The 26,495-nt window shown below is 44.1% G+C and overlaps 1 protein-coding gene across 4 annotated transcripts in view; it reads left to right on the top strand.

Annotated features, from left to right (window-relative positions):
- Positions 1 to 26,495, top strand: part of Ptprm (protein tyrosine phosphatase receptor type M) — a 698,333-nt gene that overhangs the window by 56,011 nt on the left and 615,827 nt on the right. The window contains exon 1 of one of the 4 annotated variants that reach the window (XM_087902424.1): positions 1,490 to 1,508. The exons of the other annotated variants lie outside the window; for them this stretch is intronic. The gene's annotated coding sequence lies outside the window, so the exon portion shown is untranslated. Of the gene's footprint in view, positions 1 to 1,489; positions 1,509 to 26,495 lie in introns of those variants that run through there. 4 annotated transcript variants of the gene reach the window in all.

The following is a 26,495-nucleotide window of genomic DNA, read 5'->3' as shown; positions in this document are numbered from 1 at the left end:
GAAGATGTAACATCAAATCGCAGACACCGTCCGGGCCTCTGCTGGTGTTCTGGAAGTTTCAAAAAAGATGAATAATTCAGGGATGCCAGGAGAGTTAGAGTGTCTGAAAGCTTGGTTCATGGGAGGTTCCACTCTGGGAGCCACTCTGGAAGCCTCCCCAAGCTAGGCCCCAAGGAGCATTTTCAGAAGGTGACATTTTTGAAGGAAGAACTGTTCTTGGGATTGGTTGAACAGTGAGAAGAGGCATCCCACCCGGATGCCAGTCCTGGAAATGTGAAACAAAGAATATTGTTCTCGTAGCAGGCGATTGATTGGAAGGGCTGGCACATGTATGATTGGAAGGGTCGGCACATGTATGATAGTAAGGGTCAGCACATGTATGATTGGAATGTGTTTGTGTACATGAAAGTGTGTATATATGTGTACACAGGACTGCATGTGTGCACAAAAGAATGTGCGTATGCATGTCTATGTATGCGTGCATGTGTGTGTGTGTGTGTGTGTGTGTGTATGTGTGTGTGTGTACGCGCACATGCGTGTGTGACAACTGGATTATTTGAAACAAGCAGAGGTCAGTCGAATTCTCATTTAAACCATAATAGCTCCAATATTTCTCTTCTGGGCTTAAGAGAAAAAATCATTTTCTAAAATTTCCATTTCTGATTTTTTTCCATTATTCTGGTCAGTGAAACTTGGGTAAATGTTTCATCTTACTTTTCTTACCAATAAACCCTCTGCTGCGCTTGTAAAATTTAATGCTATTTCAGTTTTTGCAAATTCTCATTTTTCTTCTTGGTACAAGGTAATTTCTTGTTGGGGTGATGTTTTATAACTTAATTACATGAAATGGTTTTTCTTTTAGCCTAGGTATTATCTTTTGTGACGAATGTGTGTTTCTTATTGGTCAAAAGTTTCATTGGTGTTTAACCCCTTTTTTTGAGTATAAGATTCTTATATCATCACTATAGGAGGAAAAAAAAAATTTAGAAAATGCCAGAACATACTAAAAGGAAAATGGAACGTAACCAAAGAATCAGTTCAAGAAGCACTCTGAACATTTCCCCAGTTCTCTCTCTGTGTCTCTGTCTCTTTCCCTGTGTGTGTGCACGCGAGTGTGTGTGCACAATCTCTACGCATTTGCTAACATGTACGCGGTTTACTGCTTTCCGGCCGACACTTCCCAGCCATCACATTTGTTTCCATCTTCTGTGCTGGAGAATAATCTTGAAGAAGTGATTTTTAAGCTGCATGTGTTGTGGATAAGACAGGGGCAGATAAGCAAGGATTCTGGTATTTTTATTTTAAACATGAGGTCTCTAGCAGGGTGGTGATTTATCTAAGAATGGGAATGCAAAGGATCCTAACAGCCAGCAAATTGACCTTTTGTTTTCTTTCTTCTGGGCCAGAGCCTAAAGTTGTCCTACAGAATGTAGAGTCCAGGTCCTTAGTCCATGTTCCCAAGTCCCTGGAAACTGAGCTGGTTGCAGCCAGTCAGGAAATAGAGAATTGTAAGTATGCCAGATCCGAATCCCGCCAAGCTCTATAACCCAGCCGAATTATTCGACTTCTCCGTGTTCCACACCCTCGTCTGTAAGATGGAGACCTCACTGCCAAGGAGTGAGCGTGTGGGCCCTGGACAGTGCAGGTTGCCCTGAACCAGTGCCTGTCAGTTGCTGCTCTCTGAGCAACCAGACACAGTTCCTTTTCCAGCGCCAGCCATTAGGAGCGGTGTTCAAAGGCCTTGAAGGAATCATTTTTGCTTCTGACAAATTTCACCAGCTCTGCAAGAGTGGGAAATGCACCCAGAGCTGCTGTGGAGAGAGGGGTATGCATTTAGAGAGAGTGAGAAGATAAAAGCAGATGTGAAGAAAAAGCTTTTAGAAGGCCAAGAAAACTCCGAGTTCAAAGGGCCTTTTTTTTTTTTTTTTTTTTTTTTCAGGCAGGCACCACAATACCATCTCTCATGTTTCCTTCATTTCCTGATAGGAACACAGTTAAAACAAAGCAAAACAAAACAGCCTAATAGCTTATCAATAAGTCAGAGGTTTCCAGATTTCCTGATTTGGTTTGACTTATTAGTAATGCCCCGGCTCTTATCACATCCAGTGCTAACAGATGTTTGTGAAAGTCCAGTTTCCCACACTGTCTGGTTCTCTTTGCTATTCTTGGCTTTAGAATGAGGAAGGAGCAGAGCCTAATCCTTGCCCTGTGGTGAAATTGTCTTGCTAGGTGAGAGAGTAGAGAATAAAGCTTTGCCTCCAACCTTCCAGGTCTTGCCAGGAAAGGTTGGAGTTGGCAGGGGGTAAGAGAGTCCTTGTGTCTTATTCAGTTTGCTGCAAGATCCTACCGAGACCAGTTAGAACTGGTCAGGGTAAGCCTGTCACAGTCAGGAGCCTGGATTTGGAAAGGGAGCCCTGTGCTGCCTGGGCCTGAAGCAGGTCACTCAAAGCTCTCAGCTTTGGTTCTTCCCTGAGGCAGAGATACTCCCTGTTGAGATTTGACCATCCTTTCCCCCAAGATGCTGATTACTGGAGAGACAAAGAGCTTTGCAGAGGACCTTATTCACTCCAAGGAGGACCTACTGCCTTGGTGGATGGGTGTTAAAGGGGTAGTTTTCTTATACTAGCTAATCAGATAGTGCGATACAGGAAATACCACCTTCATTTCAAAGTTTGAGACTTTAGCTGGCTTCGTGGATCATGAGCCTGATGCATAGATCTCAGCATGAAGAAAATTGTCCCTACATCTCGCTCCCAGAGGTATATGTTTTATCTGATGGCAGCAGCTGGTGGGCGCAGACGTGGGTAGCCAGAAAAGTGCGTGTGGAAAATGGAAGGGAAGTGCATGGCTGAAGCAGTTTCTCCTGTCTCTCAGGAACATGGCCAGCAGTGCTGTGAGCACAGAGGTCAGGCTAACTGTCAGCTTGTCATGTGCACAACCCCTGTTTTCCAAGCTAAGAGCCCAACTCTGAGCACAATTGACAGAATTCTAGCCCTGAGACTCCTGGCACACCTCCTTGCTTCCTGGAGCCGAGTCCCCTGACTGGGAATCCATCAAGCTTAGCGGCCCCTCCAAGGACGCAGACTCCACAGACCACCACCCAGGCAGGTGTCCTGCTCGCCTTTCTCCAAGCAGAGGGACTTCCCCGGGTTTCCTTCCTCTTGTCCAGGTTTCTGGATGACTCATGCTCAAGCCTGAGAGAAACTGGGAGTCCTGCTGGGAGCTGCTGCTTGCCCTCTGCTCTCGATCCTCCTGGCTTGCATAACCTGCCTGTCATCACTCTGGACAGGCCATTTCTTTTCCCTGTTCAGTTTTTGCCCCCTCAAACATACTGATTCTTGTGGGCTTCCAAGATGGACATTACCTTCCAGGGCGGCAGCTCCCTTTCCTGATGGTCGTGTTCAGCCAGTAAGCCAGGTGGGGAAGAAGTTTCACTAGTTTGGGGCCCATGTCCTGAAACTATTCCATTCCAGCCCTGTACACGTGGTCCTTGATTCTGGGTGTGCTGGGCCTCCCAAGTGACTGACCAATCATCTTTCGGACAGGCCTTCATCCTGGTGTTTCATAATGGAACTCAGGACTTTGATGACTATGGAAAAGGACCCTTTAGGCCACAGTATGCAGTGCCCCATGGTGAGGCTCAGTTCGTTCTATAGACTCCCTGAGAGCAACTTGGTAGGCTCAGTGATGCTGGATTAGGAAGGGCCTTGAACTGGTGAGACCGTTATCACGTGTGTTGCTGTGGAACGCTTGGCTTTGCTTCCCCGAACTGCCTCCACCAGCATTTGAGACGGGGCAGGGTTTATGGGAGAAAGTAGAGCTTAACTTTGACCCAGCAATTTTCTCAGAGTAACAACTCCTGTGGGAAGCAACAGCGCCACTAACACTGAGCTTAGATAGAATCAGGCCTTTGCTATAGCAACCAGAATCAGCGTTTCATTCATTCCCCAGGAGAATCTGCCATAGGGTTGGGATATGGATCAGTTATAGAGTTCGTGCCTAGCTTGGGAGGGAACCCGGCTTCCACCCACATCCAGGCACACGCACATGCACTTGTACATGTATACAATTCTATTTGTATACGCAAAGCAAAAGCTACCTTGTTTTTTTTTTTTTTTATAAAAGAAGAATTTGAAGAATCTGGTCACATGACAGATATTGTAGCTAACTTAATCATATAAAAATATAGGACTTCAGAGAGTGGGAGAAAGAATCTTCCTTAGAAATGAGCCCTTGATCGGTTATCCAGTTCCAAGTGGCCAGCCATGTAGTCATATATGTGCAAACAGTGCTGAACGGACTGAGCAGGCTGTGTACATAGTTATGCATTTACACACACCTGGAATAATTCCAGTACGAGGGCATCGATTTCAGGGAGTGGAAGAGATCGGAGGGAGGAAATGTGTAATTACATTTTAAATACCTTTAGATTTTTAACTTATTTTAAAGTGTGTTTGAGTGCTTGCCCTGCATGTGGCTCTGTGTACCATGTGTGTCTGGTGCCTGCGGAGGACAGAAGAGGGCTTTGGTTTAGCTGGAACTGTGTGTGTGGACGGCTGTGAGCTACCATGTGGAGGCCTAGACATTGAAACCTGGTCCTCTGCAAGAACAACAGATGCTTTAGCCACGGAACCATTGCTCCAGTTTCTGTATTTTAATAAAAAGGAATATTTACTTTAAAAGACTATCGAGAGAGGCTGAAGAGATGATTCGTGGTTAAAAGTGGGTATTGCCCTTGCAGAAGATCCAAGTTCAATTCCCAACACTCACAGCTGCCTGTAGCTCCAGCTCCAGGGAGATCTACACCCTTTTCTGACCCCAGTGGCACCTGCACACACATGTACATACTTACTACTTACACACAGATACACATGCATATACATAATTATAAATGAAATAAATATTTATTTATTTATACTGTATGAGCCAGCCTGAATATCTTCGGACAGTGCTAGAGCTTACAAAGTGTCTGAGGCAGTCCCTTTGTTTTTACTATAATATCAAAGCATTAACATACTTCAGAAATAAAAAAGGCGTAGCTTAATGATTCCACTTAAAATTAGTGCAACTAATTTAATGTATTTCCGTTATCCCCCTGTGTGCTGTTACTGCACAGCGGTTATTGTCTCTGAAATGAGAACTTAAAAAGATAATACGACTTGCCGAGAATTGCAGTTATGGTACAGAGACTTGATTGCAAATCATGCGTGTCTTATGCTATTTTATTTAAAAGAATGAGATGCTTAAATCACTGAATAATCTGTCAAAGCCATTAGCTGGTGTTTTGAGTCACTTAGAGAATATTTGCATTAATGTGAGCAGCAAAGGAAACTCGACACAGATTCTTTTCCATCCTCAGTTGTTTCATAACTACATTCAAAGTTACAGATTCCCAAACTCTGTCTTTTCTGTGGCTGTGACTAATTCTGTCACTTCTCAGACAAATGACGTCAGGTGACACTAGCGCTAACCAAAAGACTCAACAAGCTCCGCCTTCAGGGAGCCCATGGTCTGCTTATAGGTTTCTATGGCTGTGTGCTTTTCCATGCTCAGACCGTCTTTTATCCTCATGTCTGTCTGAGGAGGAGGGGCACCGTGTAACCGTATTTAGCAAAAGCAGAAGTTTGGCTTGGTGGGGTTTGATGTCCCAAGCCTCAGAAGAGACTAGCGAGGTTTCCATCTGCCCTGATTCTGGTTTTGTGGTTTTGAACCACTGAGTTAGCTTCACAATGGAGCTGCTCAACTTGGCATTGGAGCCTGCATTTAAGAAGGAAGGTGGATCTATGGAGACCACCTCAGAGGAGTGCCTCAGTATAGCACGGCCGCCAGTCACACACCTTGACACCTTTGCAGGGAATTACTGAACTAGCGTAGTTTAGGAGGTAGATTCCAGTAAATAGAAAGAGGAGGAGTCGTCATCTAGCCTAGTGGCAGGAGAGACAGATGCCTCATGAAACGCTGAATTGCGACTGGAAATCTAGGGTCATTCCACAGAAGTCGCACACATGGGAAAGCCGTTCAAAATGTTATGTACTGTTTTAGAATATTGCTCTGTCCTCTTTGTGGCTATCGTAGAGACACTGGGCAGGGGTCGAATTAGTCATGAGGAGATACGGACTTGAGCTGCACTTGTGCGTGGTTGCAAAGTGCAAAAAGGAAAGGGGGCAGCAAGGAGCATGCCTAAGCCACTTCTGAGTCAGGAAGCCCCTGCACAGGGCAGGCTTCGAGGAGCAGGCTGAAGCCACTTCTGACTTACCTCAGGAGCCCCTCTCGGCACAGGCCAGGCTTCAAGGAATGCTTTTACATGGGTGGCGTGGAGCCATGTCATGGGCTCCCTCAGATGTCAGTGGATGGAGAAGTACTATGGGGGTGGAACAATCAGCTGGTTGAATCCACGTGGGTGAATGCAGTGGGCAAGGAGCACTAAAGCATGCTGGGGGGAGATCCAGTGAATCTACATAAAACCAACCTGAATTTATTTTAGCTTCGGATTTAATTTTGGCATGTATGAATGAATGAATGAATGAATGATTGCATTGCTTGGCTGGGATAGAACTGAGGGCCTTGTGCATGCTAGGCAAGTGATGCATCCAAAGCTTTTAGAACACTTTTTAAAAGATGGAACAAACTTTTGGTTCTCTGTGCAGATTTATTTGAAAATTGGTAAGTGGGGAAATTGAATAAAAAGCTTTGGAGCGACGCTTTTAAAGTTTCTCTTTGTTATTTTAAAATGTTTTCTATTGGGGATAGTGAAGAACCTTCTGGAGTGGATGATGGATTTGCATTTCCTGCGAGGCCTTGAGAAGTGGCTCTTTGAAACTAGGAAGGCTTTGTTTTTCCCTCCTCGAGATAAGAGAAACACACCCACCATTAGCTCCATGTTCCGCCTGAACATCTAAAGAGTAGCTACCTAAGAGTCGGCGGTGTTGACTGGAGGCACCCTTGGAAGAACCCCGGAGCCTGTGCCTGGCATCCGGGTCCTGTCTTTAATTGAGTATCACATTCAATTCAAGGTCTTCGAGGTCCCCTGACCAGAAACATCTGTCTCATCCCGATATGTTCTGTTCTAAACGTCTCTGTCCTGTCTTATTTAAGCACATGCGAGTCCTTAATTAAGAAGGTTTTCAAGTCATGAGATTACAAAGTAATCTTGAACCCAATCCTCTGGAATTTTAGCCAAATCACCCAGCATCTTTAAGCTCACAGTGTCCTTCCTGCTTTTAAATTGAAACTGAATCCTACCGAGAAACCATTACCCGTCTCCTCGAAACCACTGCTAATTCCCTGCTGTGTTTTCACGTGCTCTTCCTTCAGGAATCAATATTCCTGATTTTGTACAGCAGAGATTCTAAAGTGTAGCAGCCAATGGGATCTATTTCTTCCCATTGCCTTTGCTGTCATAGCACATCTGTATGCAGAATGACAAGACACTAACAACCACAAACCTAGCTCTTCAATTTCACTATATACCCGGGAAGGAGGGAATGAAGTGGGTGGGATGCTTCTGAGGGCCACAGAGTCCATTTTAGGGGTCAGGTAATGGTCTAGGGGCACAGAGTCATCTTCCAAATAGAAGAATAGTTTCCCCGATACTGTCTCTGTTTCCTTGGGCATGAGATGTTTCTTGCAGCTATTGCTGCAGCTCCATTAGAGAGAGGTCGCCCATGCGAACTATGGGTGTTAGGAAGCTTGCTCGGTTCTGTATCTTGTGCTAATCATAACTCACTCAAATTAAACAAAAGCACAAAATGCCGACGAATGAAAGGTCAATGTAAGCCCATAGGCTTGCAATAATTGTTATGTGGCATATTGTGCTAACCAAGTACTAGGTGTTGTACCCTTCACGGAGGGGCCCAGTGAGAAAGTCGAGTGCTATATCACAACAAGAGGACTTGAATGGCATCAGTGGCCAGTAGGTGCCAGACGTTTAGTGTCTCTCTTCCTCATAGTTGACTCACCTCGGATGTGAGACAGACATGGCATTCTTTAAGTTCCTTTTCTGTGGGCTCATAGCGGTGTTTTGTTCCACCTTGTGGTCTCTTGGGCTTTCCGCACGTAAAGAACGGTATGACGTGCTGATCGTATGGATGAGGGAAAACAGAGCTCAAAGATACTGTGCCCTTAGCCCAAAACTTACCTGGAGATGAGGGTCACCTAGGAGATAAACGTTGGCATGTCTGTGAGAAAGAGTTTCTAGACTGCGTTAACTGACGTCCAAAGATCGGCTCCTTCTGGAGCTCTGGAGGGAGCAAACTGAACACCAGCACCCCCTCTCTCTATCTCCTTCCTAATTGCAGGTATATGCTATGGCCAGATACCTCAAGTTCCACCACCATGCTTTTCCCGCCGTGATGTGCTGTGTCCTGTAACTGTCACCCCAAACAGACCCCCCACCCCAAGCTGCTTTGCCAGACACTGGTCACAGCAGTGAACACATAGAATACTATGTCGGTCGTCTGGACATGATGTAGGTCCTGTTCCCTTAACCTTCGTGACTTCATTGTTGGGTGTCATTTCCATGAACAGAATGCTCTTGGTCCAATTCACGAGCCACTGTCCGGGCTGAGGTGGCCGGGCGAGGCTCTCAGGACTGGCACATCTGTTCTCATTAGGGAAGTGAAAATTGCCGCCATCAGCTCCGCCTGGAGTCTGGAGAGAATGCCTGTCGCAGCCGGTAAATGATCTAAGCAAACGATCTGGATTTGGAGATGGTTTTTGGAAGGCGCTGCAAAGATGAAATGATGAAAGAGAGCTATAACGGTCCCTCCGCCAAGCTCTCTACTGTTTACTGTGGGAATTAGCATGACTGATTAGTACACTGCTCCGAGAAACTGTGAAAATGTCTAAAAAAAAAAATTCCGTGATTGCCTCAGAGCCCTAAATAGTCTTATGTCAGCAATTAGCAGTAACAGTGTTTCATTAATCCGTCAGCTTTCCAAGGCTGCGAGTCCTCATGTGGGAGACTATAGAAATTGTCGGGATTAGCCACACAGCTTCGCGTGCCGCGCGTCAGGACGGTGGTGGTTTTAAGAGTGCAAAGACAGCGCGCCGACGCAGAAAAGCGCCGGTGGGGGTGGTTCTCTGTAGGCCGTCATGTGTTCCTTTCTCTAATTCCAGGAGCATGTTACTTTACATGGGCCATTCCTGGCAATGATATGGGGAGGATCCCCTTCATTCCTCCAAGGCATATCAAGGCGGCGGCAGGGGGGGGGGTTCAATTGAGTTATTGAAATGTTACTGCAAAATTGGTGCCTTCCAAATGCTTCCTGGGAAGATTGCTAGAAGGTTCAGAACTCAGGCCATATCCTGATGAGACAGGCTCTCTTCCTCGATCCCACGGTCTCATCTGAGATTCACAGCAATCTCTGTGTCCTCGATCTTCCTCAAGTTGATCTCTGGTTGGTTCTGTAGCAGAGTCACCCAGCAAATACTCCACCCCTTTACCAATTTCTGATTCCTCAAATGCCTCTCCCTGATCCTGGCCAGGAACCCTTACCCTCCCTTTGATTTCCGTAGTCCTAGCAATCAAGTCAGCTTTCCCAACTGCCTGTAAGATGCCCCAAGATCTTTCCAACTCTCACCCTGTTGGAACACAGGTAGGCATTTGAGTAACCAGGACCAGAACCCAGAGTGCTTCCTATGTCATTCTGGCAGAGCCCACACTCTGCTCGCCTGGGACCATTGAGTCCCATCTGTCTTTCCGGGAGCATCGTCACGTTCTCTACTCATAATGCCAGGACACCGTTTGCATGGTCTTCAGACAGACGTTTTCAGCGGCATCCTGTCTGTTCTTCATTTTCCCTCGTATCCACAGTGAAACCTGTTGATTCTGTCGTGTGCGTTTTCCAACAACCCCTGCCTGCCTCCTGCAGATTTTCCTTGGCATGACCCGCTCTCTAGAATTCTCCAGAATTCTAACTGGCCTCCTGCTGTCACCGTGTGTTCTGATAGGATACTGCAAATAGGAGTCAGTCCCCCCCCGCCCCAGCCTCCAGGGGCTTCCTGTTTCACCAGGAAAAGTACAGAGTCCTTGTCAACCATCAACCTTCGCTGGGAGCTGAGGAGTCTGCTCTCAACTCAAGCAAGCCTCCACGCTTCCTCCTGGCTTCTTCCTCTCAGTATCTTAGGGCTCATGGCACTCTGATTTGAAATGCTCCCCTTTGTATACATCCAAATGCCACAGTAGTGTAACTGTTCGCTTGTTTTATAACGGGATCCCCTCCCATTCTCTGCACTGCTATGTCGTTCTGTTTCTATCTTTCTTCCTTTTCAGTGTGAGAAAACCAGACCTATAAAATAGAAGTCAACCCATGTCATGGCATTTGGTTTTCTCCGGGACTCCAAGAAACTGTTTCTTTAGACATAGGCAGTTTGTTTTGGCAGGAGACCTTCCCTGCACCTGCCCCCAGGGGGCCTCAGCCTAGGCCTTGTTCTTACTGCCCAGTTCTTTCTTCATCTTTCGTCAGACCTCACGAAGGGTCTGATCCGCGTCTGTAAGGCTCAACTGTATTGCCACCCACAGACGTTCATCTCAGTTGCCTCCCCATGAACCTTCCCTTCTCTTCTTTGATATTTCCTGCCAGTCACCTAGCGTTTTTCTACTCCTGGTTTCGTGGACCTTACTTGTGAGCCTCGTGTCATTCTGGATTCTGGGGAACTCCTTGAGAGTGGATTGCTTGTCATTTCAATGGGGCTCTTCTAGCCTGGGTTATCACTTTATACACTTTGTTTGGCCAATTTATTTACTGCTAGAGACAGCTTGAAGTTCATCTTTCAAATGATCTCAATTAGCATGGAAAGCTTTTGTTATTTCCCCTTGTATAAATTATTTACGTGAACAAGAAATAACATGCATATATAACAAATTAGAATGTGTTATTTTCATATTAAAGGCCCCTAAGAGAATAAACAATGAATGATTAATGTATCAGTCATGGATATATTTTGTTGCTCTTTTCTTTTTCAGTGGGGAAAAAAAGAGAAACAAAACAAACTCTTACTGAGTGCTCCTAAGATAGATATTAGGTTTTCAGAAAAAGCGATCATTTTTTTGTTTGTTTAAAAAGAAATCATAGCTTACAATACAAAATTAGACTCATGCTATTGTTAAACGAACACTTATTTTGTAGTCCCACATTTTAAATACTTTCCATTATATTGAGAAAGGCAGTTGACAATGAAGGGTCCAAGTCTCATTATCTTGATATCTGTTCTCCTGGCAGACGAACAGTTCTTGAGAATTTAATGCACCAATGTTTTGTTCAAAGTGCATAGAACAGTGGGCTGAGTAGGTAGCGAGCCCTCAGTTAGTGCGGGTTCCTCTTACTCAGAAACAAGTGTCCTCCTCTTTTCACAATTATTTTTCCTCGTTCATCCTATCTTGCCTTGAATTATCCTTATTTTTTAAATGAAATTTCGAGCTAAGTGTCCTTTAAGATTACAGAGAACTTTGTACATTGTGAGGGATTAATAAATTATTTATTCACTGAATAAATAATGAACGTGTAAACATTCTCTTAAAATTTAAAGAGCTTTGATTATTTGAAGTTCTGTGCTCCTGAGCCCAACCACGAGCACAGACAAGTTAGTGCCTGGAATAGCCCAGGAAAGCCACCGGAGACAAGAGTCCTCAGGGACTAACCAGCAGTCACATTCGCCTGTCTGCAGCTTCCTTGCTGAGGCAGTTCTACTAAATGAACGGGATATATTACAGGCTCAGAGACCTCCAAGGCACCGTAAAACCCCCCGAATGCCCTCAGTTCAACTAAATTTGATGGAGCTCCCCATTTGTTTAAGATTAGTTACTCGGTTTATTTATGGCTCACAAGGGTAGGAGGAGTGTGAGGCAGTGCAGGCAAGTGGCTGCGTCTGTTTGCTGGCTGTAGGCGTGGGAGATGAAGGCGGCTTTGAAGAGAGCATTTGCTGTGGTGTGTGCATGTGTGTGTGTGTACCTGTGCACGCACGCACGTGCGCACACGAGCACACACACACATATACATCACCTTAAAGAGGAGAACTGCTAATTCGAAAGCTCTGTTCCACTTCCTCTTGTCTACCTGTGAACTATTACAGTACCCAAAGTCTAGCTGGCATGAGTACTTGGAAGGGTAGATGCCAACCTGGAGGGTACAGTAGGCAGGTGGAGAAAATACAGTCACTTTGCAGAAGTGGCTCAGTATCATGTGTCTTCTGGGTCCCCCAAGACTCAGTATTTTGCCTGCAGGTTAAGTCATTTGCTGGTCGATGAATGGATTGAATTGTTTCATCAATGTGGTGTTCTGTCATTGACTTTTAAGCTCAGAGTTCCAGGTCAGGACTCTGTTAATCTCGTTTGTTCCCGCGATGATTAAGCATGTCACGTATTTCAGAATTGCAGGACTCACTTTTGAACAGTGTATGGGGATAAAATATATAAATGCCGTGGGTTTTCCATAGGTGCTATTGCCTCATGAGAACGTGAAGTCTGCTGATGTGGCTGTCGGGGTAGGGACAGGTTTCGGATGAGGGCGATATTCCATATAGTTTGATGAAATTTGAAAGGCTGCATAGAGCAAGCTGCATTTGAGCAAAGCCTTGAAGGAGAAAATATGTCTAAAAAATGGGTTTCATTGAATACCAGGCGTGAGGACATTGCAATAGGGGACAGTAACAGACAAAGTAATTGATAGCAGCTGGCAATAAGGACCACATCACCAATTTCCTGTTAACTGAATGTTTCATAATTTGCACAAGTATATTTATCTGTGTATTTTGTCAAATCTAACCTTTTTTCGACTTTTTCCCTTTATCTCTTCTTGACATTGGGCATAGTTCATTGTGCTGTTTTGACTCAGGGTTTGGTTTTGTGTTGCAGTATTTTTTTTTAATGTATCAAGATTCCTTATGACTAAGTTTGTGAAAGGATGCTGTATTGCACATTGAATTGTCTTTGATGTTTGGTCAGATGAGTCCCTGGGAAAAGGTCATGCGGTCACGTATGCATGCCCTTACGTGCATCAGGGGCCACTTGACAAATACTGCACAGCTGCTTAGGTTCCAGGCTCTGTGAATGTCTTTAAGTTATGGTTTTTGTGCTTTATGTATATTTTATATTCTTTTCATTTTCTCTCCATTAAAATTCCTGTGGAGAATGAGAATATGTATAATAGGTTCATAATCGCCATCAAAATATATGCATATTGAATATTTAAAGAGGTAATTCAGGCATCAATCAATGGGCTAGAATTATTGAAAGTGTCTTTATACTTTAAGGCTCCATTACAAATACTAGATCTTGGGTCACACAAACCCTTACTCAGAACATGGTTTTCTACTTTTGGCATTTTCCTGGTGCTTGGAGGTTCAGTCGATAATTTCACAGATGGGATGAGGTAAGGGGTCAACATTCTAACTTTGAGTTTTAATTAACCTTGTCATCATATGAGGTTGGGCATTGAGTTAAGCAAGTAGATAATGCTTAGATTTTCCCAGGAAAATAGACATTCTTTATGCTTTTATCAGTGCAATTTTTTCAACGATTTTAGGTTGTAAATGGCTGGAAGTGGAATGAAAACCCATTTAATCTACTGAACTGAAAAACTAAAGATGACTTAAAGATTTAGAATGAACATTGTCCTTGGGTCCCACTTAAAGCATCCGATTCTTCCCATTTCCTGGGGAGACCCATCTCTGCGAACCACTGGGCAGAGTTAAGAGTAGACACCAGTGAAGAACATTGCATTGCAAAGAGGGGGTTGATTCATCTTAAAAACACACATTGTTTCTGGAGTCATTGTTTGTTGGTTTATAAATATAAGCATATAATATTTTGATCTGTCACTTTCTTCATTCCAGCCCCTGACACAGCCCCAGCCATGTTACCTCCTCAGTCACGTCTTCATTTCTTACCTAACCCATGGAGTCAGCTGAGTTTCAGTCTGTAAAGGGGTGTAGGGTCATCCACTGGAGTGCTCAACAAACGGATCATATTCTTGGAGATGTGGCTTTCCTCTTAGTAACTCCTTAGCTAGGAGTGAGACTTTGTGAGCCCCTCCTGATTCATGCCGGAATTTTTTTTCTGGCTTGGTCTTGGGCATGCAGCCACAACCACTGTGTGGTGGTCATATGGGACGCGGCCCTGTCACATGTAGGGAACACCGTTTTGCCATAGTCCTCCACAGCCTCTGGCTTTGCCAGTCTTTCTGTCTTTGCTCCTACTGTGATTCGTGAGCCCTGGGAGGTAGGGTTGTCATAGATGTCCTATTTAGGGCTGAGTGCTCCACGGTCTAAGAAGGGCCTCTGGGAAAACAGAAGTTGAAGGTCCGAAATCTTGACTGGCACTGAAACAAGTTCTGGTATAGGGCTCAGGCCTTGAAGGAAGGTGGCGTAGGACACTTTCCCGGGAGCAAACTCATTTCTTTGGCTGAGGCTGTTGGGTTGTTGGCTGTCTTCAGAGGCAAGATCATGAAGTACTATTTAAATTCAAATTGTAGTTCAAGTGCATTTGTTAATTTAGTATTGTTGAACCAATTGTTATGTTTAGATTTATTAAGAGAGTCAGGAAGGATTATGATACTCTCTGCTATCTGACTGCTCAGTTATTAATAACTGTCAGTTATTAATTTTCACTCTTGATCAGAAAGGATTTGTATAGTCAAAAAACTGGAATGTTTCTTCACAGCTCTTCTAGAAAATGGTTTTCTTTCCATTTATCCTTCTGATATAAGACATAGCGTAATGTAGTGAGGGGCTGCGGAGCTGCGGGCAGGCCTGCTTTTCATCCCGCCCGGCTCCCGCAGGGCTAGCTTAGTCCCAGAAATAACAACACACAAATTGTATTCATTTAAGCACTGCCTGGCCCATTATCTCTAGAGAGTTAGTTACTGACTCTCATATCTTGTTATTAACCCATTTCTAATAATCTGTATAGCACCACGAGGTGTGGCTTACCGGGAAAGATTCAGCATGTCTGACCTGGTGGCTGGCTCCATGGCGTCTGCCTCACAGCCCTCTTCCCAGTATTCTGTTCTGTTTTCTCCGCCTACCTAATTTTCTGTCCTATCAAGGGGCCAAGGCAGTCTCTTTATTGACCAATGAAAATAACACAATAGACAGATAACCCTCCTCCATCATTTCCCCTTTTTCTGTTTAAACAAAAAAGAAAGGCTTTCATTTTAACATAGTAAAATTACATATAACAAAACAGTTATCAAGCAAGAATTACAGTCACAATATTTATAACTCTATCTTTATCATAATAATGGAAAACTATAACTATGACTATCCATTCTTCAACTCCATCAAAGACTCCAGAAGGATATATTACCTAAGTAAACAAGAAGTAAGTAACTTCCAAAACTCTAGAAATGACAGAGACATCTCGCTGCCTGGACAGTCACCCAAAGTTTTTCTGTATCGTTGGGGCATCCATTTTTGGCCTTTAGGCCCATAATATCCAGCAGACATTTCCATGAAGCAGGAAATTTCAAAGGCAGTTCAGTCACTATCTGTTGTGTCCTGCAGAATGTCTCGCAGACTCTTTCATGAATCAGGAACCCCGAAAGATCATCTCACCTTTAGGCAAGTACAGATAACCCTCCTCCATCAGCGTAACACTTCTCAGTCTAATCACGTGGTGAATTCCACAATTAATGATCCTTAGTGGGAGATATTCTGAGTGGGAGAGTGAAGCGCCTTCTGCACATCGCCGTGGCTCTTTCCTTAAAGCCATGGGGTTTTGCCTTGTATGTTTCTCGAGTTCTGCGTGGTCATATCAGGAACCTTATTTCCAGTCTTCAGTGTTTGCTCTGATTTGATTGACTTAAATGGTTCCCCCAAGGAACTGTCCTTAGGGCAGCACACGTGGTTCTGGCTGTACGGCCACGGGCTCCTTTCCAGTGAGCAAATAGCCCGTTTTTGCGCTTAGCTTTTATTTCTAGTTAGAATATATCTCTGATTAGAACATAACCGGAAAATGCAGGCGCATCTTAGAAAAGTAGATAGCAAAGTCAAAACCAGCCTTGTTATCATGATTATTATTTTACTTTTAATTAATTGTAAGTTCTTTTAGATGTTTTCCAGGGAAATATATCACTATATTATTGTTATTATTATTGCTATTATCATAGTCTGTGTTGCATTTATTTTGGAGGAATATTAGGGGTAGAGAGGAGCTGTCGTCATGGAGGAAAGGGAAATGGCTGGAGGGACTGACACTGAGAATGGGTTTCTCTTGTCTTAGAAGGTCAAGGCAAGTGTTGTATCTTCTTAGGGCCAATGAGCAGCACTATTTGGTTTCATGTCCTGTGTCAGTACAGATTGGCGGACTGGAAGAAAACCAGAAGTCACTACATAAATGTCCAGAGTCTACTTGAAAAGAAAATCAACTGATTAAAAATATTAACACTATTAAAATTAACGAATGGTTACATAATTTGAAAGGACTGATTGTCTAGGAAGAGCTTTACAATGACTGCATTGTGAGGCGGCTCTGTGATACTGACGAAGCTGAGGACCAGAGTCATTGCTGGTAGCATCCTTCCGGGTGGAAGCAATGGGACCTCAGCAGAATGAGTTTTAGTTGTAGCAGCAGGATACAGTGACCACCCCATCTATTCTAACAGTCAGGCATGATTTCGAAGCTCCGGGCATAATTTATAGCCATTAGGCTAAATTTCCTTTATACACCTATGTAAAGTTTACATTTATTTTGTTTCCCTAACTATCCTTTGAAAGGCATTTTGAACATGATCAGAAATACCTATGCTGTTCAGAAAGAAGGAAGAGTGAAAACTAAGGCAACGTTTCCTAGGAAACGAGGAAGCACAGAATATGGCCTGTATGGCTGCTGTCAGAGGGACTTGCACATGCGCCCTTCCTCATTAGGAAGCCCACATCTTGATAGTAGTTAGAAAATGTGTACTTTAATTGTACCCTATAAACCTAAGAGATGAGCAGTTACATAAAGCTGTGCTTCTACCCCTGGAAGATACATACACTTGCTAAATCCTCTTCAGGATTTGATATGATACCGAGAACGTTGTGGTTAATACAAGGGAAGCTTAAAACGGAAGACTGACTCACCAGCATTAATTTGTCATGATCAGAGGAGAGTGTAGAAAAGTGGCCCGACCCTACACTACATTCTCATAGTCCCGAAAATGCCTGCTGAGTTTACAGATGGGAAAGTTGAGGCTTGGGAAGGGTCAGCCAATGGTCTAAGACAGACTCAGCCATGTCTTAGGTACTGAGAGGGTCCCTCTAAGGTGTGAAGACACCGGTCACCATTCTACATCCTGTGACACCCAAGTGGGATGTTGCCCTGAGAACTCTAGGAAAGAAAAGCAAGTGTCTTGCTTAGGTTATGGCTCTATACAGAGAAGAAAATTGAATAGTTGTTTCTAAAGGAAATGGTTCTGATGTACAGCTTATGCTTAGATTATATCAAATTATATCAAATTTCAAGAAGTCCTTTTAGCGGAGAAGAACCACCACCCCACCCCCACTCAGGAAATGCCTGACAACACCGTGCCAGGAGGAATAGAACACACATTAGCCCTTTCCAGAGAATCGTATTTTCCTCTGTTCGAGGTGGGATTTTCTCTGAAAAGTTGGGCCGACTTCACTCTAATTCTTCCGCAGTCCTTACAATTTCCTCTCCTAATCCTAAGCCCCATGGAGGTTTGATTACATTGGTTGGTGGCATTAGTCTGTCAACAGCTGGCTGAGACAGAAGTTAGAAACAGGCTGTCCGAGGTCAGGAAGCTAAGCAGCCAGAAGAACCAATTTGTCAACTTAAATCATCTGGGAATGGGAAAAAAAAAAAGAAAAAGAAAAAAAGAAAAAAAAAGAAAATCCACAATGTGGGAAATAAACAGTGCTTCAGGCCTCTGTGTTTCTTCTCTTAATGTTTCCCATTTTGCGCTTCCCCTTTCGGAGCGCGTCGTGTTGAGACGGCAGGTGCGTCTAATGCCGGCGTTCTTAGCAGGAGATGTGGTTATTCCTGCACATTTGTCTCTGGCTTTAATGTTTATCATGAATACTGTGAGTGGGTTCCATCAGCTGTCTGAGCCTTTACTCAGCCTTTCAGGCCTTGCTTCATTGCTTAAAACACATTATTTTCAACTTGGCAATATTTATCTTTTAATCAGGCCATACAGCTTTCCTATTTAGGGTGAAAATATTTGCAGGGTGAACTTTACTTCCGGGATAATGTGCTGTAGACACGCGCCACAGAAAGCTATAAAGTTAGAACATAGGCAAATTCTCTTGGAAGATGTATTCTCATACTCTTTACCCCAGCAACTACACATGATTCTTTAGTGAAATAGGGGTGTGCACAGCCGAACTGGAGTGAGTCCTCCCGGGTCTTGGCAGGCCACGCCCTTTCAATTACACTGCTTTTTCCTAGAGTAAGACTTTATAAAATTGAACTTTTTATGCTGACGTAACACAGATCCGTCATTGGAAAATGTCTTTTTCTTATTAAAGCTACCTTTATTTAGTTTTAGCATGAATTCATTGTTTCCTGGTTATGTTAGTGGACTGTGAAACCAAAATTACTAGTTGTTTAAATAGCAAAGGAAATAGGAAATGTATACTTTTTAAAAAGGCATACAAAGAAAAGTTAACTTTTTTCTAGAATATTCTTCTTCCTTTGCCCATTTCTTTTGCATATATCAACATTTTAATTTTGATATCAGCAATTAATTTTGATAATCTATTTCCAAATATTATATGATCCAAAAAATATTAATGAGTAAAAATATCAAAGAGTAAAAGAGGAGAGCATTTTAATAACTACGAAATTTTTAAAAATTACCAAAAAAATTTGGTTTAAGATACTTAAAACTGATTTTTCATAGGGATTATTTGTAACAAAATTGTTTTTTATTATATTTATTTATTTATTTATTATGTATACAATATTCTTTCTGTGTGTATGCCTGCAGGCCAGAAGAGAGCACCAGACCCCATTACAGATGGTTGTGAGCCACCATATGGTTGCTGGGAATTGAACTCTGGACTTTTGGAAGAACAGGCAATGCTCTTAACCTCTGAGCTATCTCTCCAGCCCCCCCAATTTTTTTTATTAGTACTATGTACTATAATGAGATTATTCATCTCTTACTTGGTACATATGAGTTGAAATGTCTAAGTGGTAGAACTTATACTGTTGGAGGTTTATTCTTAATAAAACTTATTCCAAAATATTAGAAAAGAGTTTTAAAAATAAGCACCCTTTTATTTGTGTTTATATGTTTGGGGCCCTATAGAATGCATTACCAGTTTCTGAAGTGAATGACTCCCAAAGGCCTATGTGCTAAATAAAGGCTTGACCCCCAGGCTTTGGTGCTATCTGGAAGTCTTTAACCTTCAGAGTGTGGAAATAGTGGGGGGAAGTGAAGTCAGTTAGAAGATGGGGATGCAGGTTTTCCCTTCCTCTCGGTGCTTCCCAGCGGCCCTGGGGTGAACATCGTTCTTCCACATCCACATCCCCACTGTAACCCGCCTTGCCACAGGCATAAACACGGCAGATTAGTGATTGTGCCCTGAAACAAACCTATAGGATTAGAGCGCCATTAGTCATTTCTTCTTTTAAATTGTTTCAAGTATTTGATACGAATGATAGGAAGCCAGCGCATTCTTCAGTTCGGGAACTCTTCTACACACCCTGTCAACATTTTAAACAGATTAGTTTGGTGGTCTTCACAGTAGACATGATCAGTGCTGTAGGATGTATGTCTAGAACAGTCACTTGGGTGTGTTCTAGAACAGTTATTTTGATATATCCTAGACCAGTCAGTTGGGTGTGTCCTGGAACAGTCAGTGGGTATGTTCTAGAATAGTCAAGTGGGTTCTAGAATACTCAGCTGGGTGTTTTCTAGAATGGTCATCTGGGTATGTTCTAGAATAGTATACCCTAGAACACTCAGTTGGGTGTGTTCTAGAGCAGCCATTTGGATATATTCTAAACAGTTGGGTGTGTTCTAGAACAGTTATTTTGATATATCCTAGACCAGTCAGTTGGGTGTGTGCTGGAACAGTCAATGGGTATGTTCTAGAATAGTCAGTTGGGTATGTCCTAGAATACTCAGTTGGGCATATTCTAGAGCAGTCATTTGGATATATTCTAGAACAGTTGGCTGTGTTCTAGAACAATCGGGTGTGTTCTAGAGTAGTCGATTGGGTGTGAACCCAGCTCTCTTTAGCCCAATGTAAAGGTTACTATTAATTGTCAGCTTGCCTATATCTAGAGTCACCTAGAGACAGGTTTATGGATGTCTGCAGGAGACTTTCTCCATTACATTATTTGAGATCTGGAAGATCTGGCCACTGCTGGCGCTGCTGTCTCCTGTCTGGAATCCTAAACTGTATCAGCAGGGAAAGGGGCTGAGCAACAGCAACCTGCATCCATTATCTCTGCTTCCTGAATGTGGATGCTTCAAGCTCTTGTCACCTCAACACCGCAGCCATGATGACCCATCCTTGAAAAGGGCCAGAATAAGGCCCTTCCCCTTAGGTTGCTTTGTCAGAGCATATTTATCACAGTTACAGAAAAAGAAGCTAAGACTCCTGAGTGGGGTATGTGTGCACGAGCGCGCGTGTGCGCATGTGCACCTTTTGGGGATGTGCATATAGGTGCATGTGTGTGCGTGTGTGTGCATGCGTGCGTGTGTGTGTATGTGTGTGCATTTTTTAATTTTGTTTTTTTGAGACAGGGTTTCTCTGTGTAGCCCTGGCTGTCCTGGAACCAACTCTTGTAAACCAGGCTGGCCTCGAACTCAGAGATCTGCCTGTCTCTGCCTCCCAAGTGCTGGGATTAAAGGTGAGCTCCACTACCACTCAGCCTGAGTATGATCTACAGCTTTATCCTGTAAAGATAACTGAAGACTGAACTACAGTCCTGAAGGAGAACAAGGATTTAGGGGGAGTTATATAGAACCACCCCTAGAGCCCTAAGGAAAGTCCATGCCCACACATGGGATTCGAGAATGCCCACGATTCAAGTGAAATAACAGATGCATTTATTTTGTCTAAACTCTCATTTGGACACCCTTCCAGTGAACTCAACATCCACCCTTCCCTCACACTGTAACAAGATACTCTTGCATGTGTGGACATCCTCCAATCTGCAGTCCAGGATTGCCTCACAGACTGCAATTCAGTGAACCTGTACACAGAGCGTCCGTCAAGGGCACCGACACTTCTTTATTCTTTTGCTACAGCGCTATTAAATGAACAAGGAATTTAGTTTTCTTATAATGTCTACATTTGTGAGGGAGCAGGTTTTAGAATCAGCTGGCAGAAGTACTTTGGATTTCATAAATCGCAACACAGGAAACATTTAATTAAACATTAAATTAACATTTAATAAACATTAAATTAACATTTAATAAACATTAAATTAAATGTTTAATTGCAGTGAAAGCAAGCTTCTAATCATATAAATCATATAAAAACAAGTTTAAAATAACCCACCTTATTTTACAGGATTTGCTCAGCTCAAGATTAGGCACAATTTTTTGTGCCTCTGATTGAATCCTGTTTGTATTTGATTTCTGCAGCCATTTCAACAATTGCAGGAAAATCCTTAATATTGAGAAATGAAGGTGATTCATGACCCACCTATTTTATCAAAATGAGAACATTTGTTTTTCTATTGTTTACATCACGTCTGCTAAGTGAGATTTTGTCAGATGACATTGTGTTTGCAACAGGCCGTACCAATATGCAACAGACCGTGCCAATATGGAGATTTTATTGCTGTTAAGGATTTATCTTACTGTGTATGTGTGTGTGTGTGTGTGTGTGTGTGTGTGTGTGTACATGTGAGTACTGGTGTCTGTGGAGGCCAACAGTGGCCATTTGATCCCCTAGAGCAATGGTTCTCAACCATCCTAGGCTGCAATCCTTTAATACAATTCCTCGTTTTGTGGTGACCCCCAAGCATAATATTTTTGTTGTTACTTCAGAACTGTTAATTTTGATACTGTTATGAATTGTAAGGTAAGTATCTGCTATGTAGGATATCTGATATGCCATCCCTGTGAAAGGGTTGCTTGAACCCCCAGAAGGGTTACGACCCACAGGTTGAGAACCATTTGTTCTAGAGATGGAGTTACAGGCTGTGAGCCACCCAACATGGATGCTGAGAACTGAGATTCCTCTGCAAGAAGAGTCTGTGCATTTAACCTCTGAGCCATCTCTCCACTTGGCCCTCCCAGTTTGGATGGAGCATTCTGTTTCCAACCTTGGCTAGCGGCAGATGTCCCTGTAGCCAATTAACTGATTAGGCTGTAAACCATTAACTAGTTAGGCTGTAATTGGATGACGGGTTGATTGACTATGCTTCAGCCAGCCTTCTCGTAAATACTCTCTGATCACTTTGCAGTCGGGTGTTCTCTGAACTTCCGGTTCTGCCTGTCTAACACATGAATCATCTTTGTTTTGTATGCTCTGCTCAGACAACCTCAACTGAATTTAATTGGTTTAAGGAGTTTTCCGTTTTTAACACCTTCTAATCATTAAAAATCACAAAAGCCGTCCTGAGGAGGAGTGGAGAAATTGCAGTGGCAGGATGCTGAAATGCAGCCTGGGTCTGGAAAACCATTAAAAAGCACAAATACCAACACAAACCATGTCATCCCAGAGGCAATAAACGTGTGAGCAGTGTCCCCGGCCACTGAAGAATGCTGCTCATTTTGCCTGTCAGGCCAGTCATAATTCAATATCCAGGGCAGCCAGAGACCAACCCAGGAGGCTGCTCCGTTAACACCTGCGGAAATTGCTAAAAGCAGCCTATCTAGTGAGCAGCATTACGGAGCAGGCCGTTCCGCTCCCTGACCCATCCCTGGTCGCCTGTGGTTCCCATAGGAATCTGCCAGAGAGAGCCCATTCCTTGGTGCCTGAAAAGGAAGTAGTGACATATTGTCCTGTGTTGTCCTATGGAACCTTGGTCTCTCACCACACAGAGGGATTGGTGTGTAATTAGGTGATGTCATCATCACCATCATCATCACCATCATCATCATCACCATCATCATCATCATCATCATCATCATCATCACTATTATTTCAAAGACAGAGTCTGCTGGCTGGCTGGGAACTTCCTGTGTACATTAGGCTAACCTGGAACTCTCAGAGATCCCCCTGCCTCTGCCTTCAGGGTACCGGAATCAAAGGAGTACCGCTGCCCTCACCCTGCTTCTTTATTGTTTATTTTTAAGACATCGTCTCACTGTGTTGCCTAAGCTGGTCTTGAAGTATGGCTCGTGTGATTCTCATGAAGTGGACAACAGGCATGCACTAATATGCGTCATCAATTTATAGTGATAATTTCAACTATACCAGACCCAAAGGACCCAAGCATACAACTATTAAGACAGGGCCGTCTCTTTCTGGGAAGCTCTGGGACAATCGTTTTACTAGGGTTATTTTTGGTGAGCAGAGAAGCAGGGAATGGAACGCCACGTTTCTTCAGTAAACATGCCCACAGCTTAAAGTGGCCACACTGGCATGAGCAATAACAGGTCCTTGTCTCCTGCCTGTGCTAGCAAACAGAGTGGTGTTTCTGATTTCTCTGCAGGGTTTGCAGACTCGGGCCTCCGGAGTGTCTTCAGCACGCCTCCCCGTTAGGCTCTGTGAGGTGTGTGGCCTGAGATCTGTGAGGCCCTGAGGCCCACCTGAGAGGAGAACCAGGCCAAAGCAGGAAGGAAAACGCAGTGTGCAAAAACCTGTGATGAAAGAGGTGTGGTTTCCAGGGGGCGGAGACAGTGAGTGGAGTTGAGAGGAACCAAGGAAGATGGGGCAGGATGGTGCCTCACAGGGGCCCTCTCCTCCTACCTGTCGGAACTCCATGCAAGAGGTCCATCCTGCCATGGTCCAGCAGGAGAGGATTTACTCTGAGATGCTGATGACCAGAGTGCTCTCTAGTCTTTTCTCTCTGTAGAACGCCTGTATAAGTTAGTGGGACATTTGAGCTTGGAGTTTGTCTAAGTGGCGAGTGTGTAATTGTCAGCATGATAAAAAGGAAGATGGTGGGGGCCTCTTCTTTGCATAACTCCAGATATCAGCAGCAGCAGCTCCCGTCCTTCTCTTTCTCTTCTACTTCCTCTTCCTATTCCTCTTTTTCTTCCTCTTCTTCCTCCCCCCTCTCTCATGCAAATAGACTCCTGGAGTAAGGCAGCATAGTTTAGGTGGCACCTGGAGTCTCGCTGTTAAAGTGATCTTGGCATCCATTGCCAGAGTAGGGCACATCTGCCTTGTCTGTCTGGCCCGTCAGGCCGGTAGGTGGGGGTCCTTCTTCTGTGTGTGAACTTGAATGGGTATGGCCAATGCTGCTGCCTTCCAGTCTGCCTGAATTCACCAACTGCTAAGCTATGTCAGGAAACCGCTGCATGTAAGAGAATGCCGCTGGAAGACAACTTCATGGGGTCCATAAAGTGAGATTATTCGTCTAATGTATAGAAATAATGTGTAACAGTTTGTTAATAATAACGTGTTGGGTTTGTTTATCAGCTTCAACAGACCACACTCATGCCAGGGAGTGACAGGGGAAATGGTATATGTGAGAGCCACATTTATTTACTTTGTCGATAAACTCAAACTCGCCTAAGAAGACGTGCCGGTTAACAAAAGAGAAAGAGGTAAAAATAAAATAGGTGCCTCAAGAACCACGTAAAGTGGGTGAACATGTTGTCTGCTTTTCTCCCCGCTCTTTCTTGTCTTGCTTTCTCTTTTAAACCCTCATCCGAGAAACAGCCTGGTAGAAGGCTGGATTTGAGGCAGCAGCATTCGTGTGGAGCAGTTTCCAACATTCTCTCTTACCCTGCCACACACGCTTACAAGAAGCCGCCAGTTCTGTTCTCCCGACATTGCTGCTTTCTTTCTGTCGTCTTTCCAGACGCTTTGCCCCCTTTCCCCTAGTTAAGGTGGGTGTGTGTAAGAGGCAAGAGGCGGCCCCCTTCTCCTTTGGAAGTCTTCCTTCCTCTTATTAGCCCTGAATTTTTCTGCACGTCGTGAATCTATTTTGATAAAACTGGATTCTTTCTTGTACAAATAATCGAGAGAAGCCAGTGTGCCAACTGTTCCGTTAAGGATGCTTCCTAGCCACCCGTACCCAGAATTTGATGTTTGTAGAGTCGCGATGTTTGCAGGCCAGCAGGCCCCATGCCTGCCTATTTCTGGATCTGCACTGACAGCAACCAGATCACAGCAAAGCTCCTGAGCTGACAGAGCTGGGTGTGTGTGTGTGTGTGCGCGCGCTGTTGCCGTGGGCAGTCAGAGCCGGGCCCTGCCAGCTTCCCTGCCGACCGAGGACACTCGTTCCCCCTGGGTGGCTTGTCCTTCCCGATGATAGATTGAGAGAGACAAGGAGCACATGGGTACACAAACACTTCTCTCAGGCAGTTGGTGCCATTTAACAGTTTCCTCCTGTGGTTGACATTTTCATTCCCTTCCTTCACCTCGCTCATCACGAACTGTTTGCATCTTATTTTCTGTACACAGAGGTAATGCAGACTGACAGAATACACACGCGAGCTCCATTACTCATTTTTGGTGCTATCTTCTAGTCAAATTACACAGTGGGGTTTTGCATGCGCGGAGCCACGAAGGGGCACGCGGTTTTAATTGTTCGCTGGCCTTGAGTGGGGCGGTGTGTCATGAAACGTCGCTGCCTCAAAAAAAAAAAAAAAAAACTGTTGTGAAATGAAGCAGGCGTTTTATTTGTGATCTGGCCATGCCAGCCCAGACTTGCCTTGCTTGCCAGGGAGCCTCATTCTCAGGGAGCGATGCACTCACAGTCCTAAGGAAAGGGTCCCTTGTTGTCCCCGGTTCAACCCTCGGCCCATGTGCTAAGTTAATTGGAAGATTAAAAACCCAGTCTAAGTGAGGTGTCCGAAAGGACGCTTTCAATCACACTGTGAAGGTGGTGGCCATGCCTGTCAGCCATTTGCTGTGTGGGGGAGGATGCTGGAAGCATCTTCCCCTGGCAGAGTGCAAACATGTAAGACAGTGCTATTAGCTGTAGTCAGCATGCCATACAGTAACGGTTTTCAACGTGTGGGTCCTGGCCCCTTTGGGGGGGGTCAAATGACCCTTTCATAGGGGTCACCTGAGACCACTGAAAAACACAGATATTTACATTACGATGATTACAGTAGCAAAATTATGGTTATTGAAATAACTTTATGGCTGAGGGCCAGCACAACACAAGGAACTTCCCTGAAAGGCTGAAGACTTAGAAAGGTTGATAATCATTGCTGTATACTGTTTTGACCAATATTTCTTAATCTTTCCACTCTAAATGTGTATCTGGACTCTAGGTGATTCAAGTGAGTAGCTACTTAGAATTTGCCTCTTTCTGGGGTTGGAGAGACAGCTTGGTGGTTAAGGGTGCCTGATGCTTTTGCAGAAGACTCCCGTTTACTTTTCAGCACCCACGTTTGGCAACTTGATGCTACTTGTAACTTTAGGTCCCGGGTATCTGATGCCCTCTTCTGGTCTCGCTGGGC

This window comes from Myodes glareolus, chromosome 27 (assembly GCF_982192425.1).
Source record: "Myodes glareolus chromosome 27, mMyoGla1.1, whole genome shotgun sequence".
NCBI lineage: Eukaryota > Metazoa > Chordata > Mammalia > Rodentia > Cricetidae > Myodes > Myodes glareolus.
Note: the sequence above shows the minus strand (reverse complement) of the source record. Positions and strands in the feature narration are given on the sequence as shown.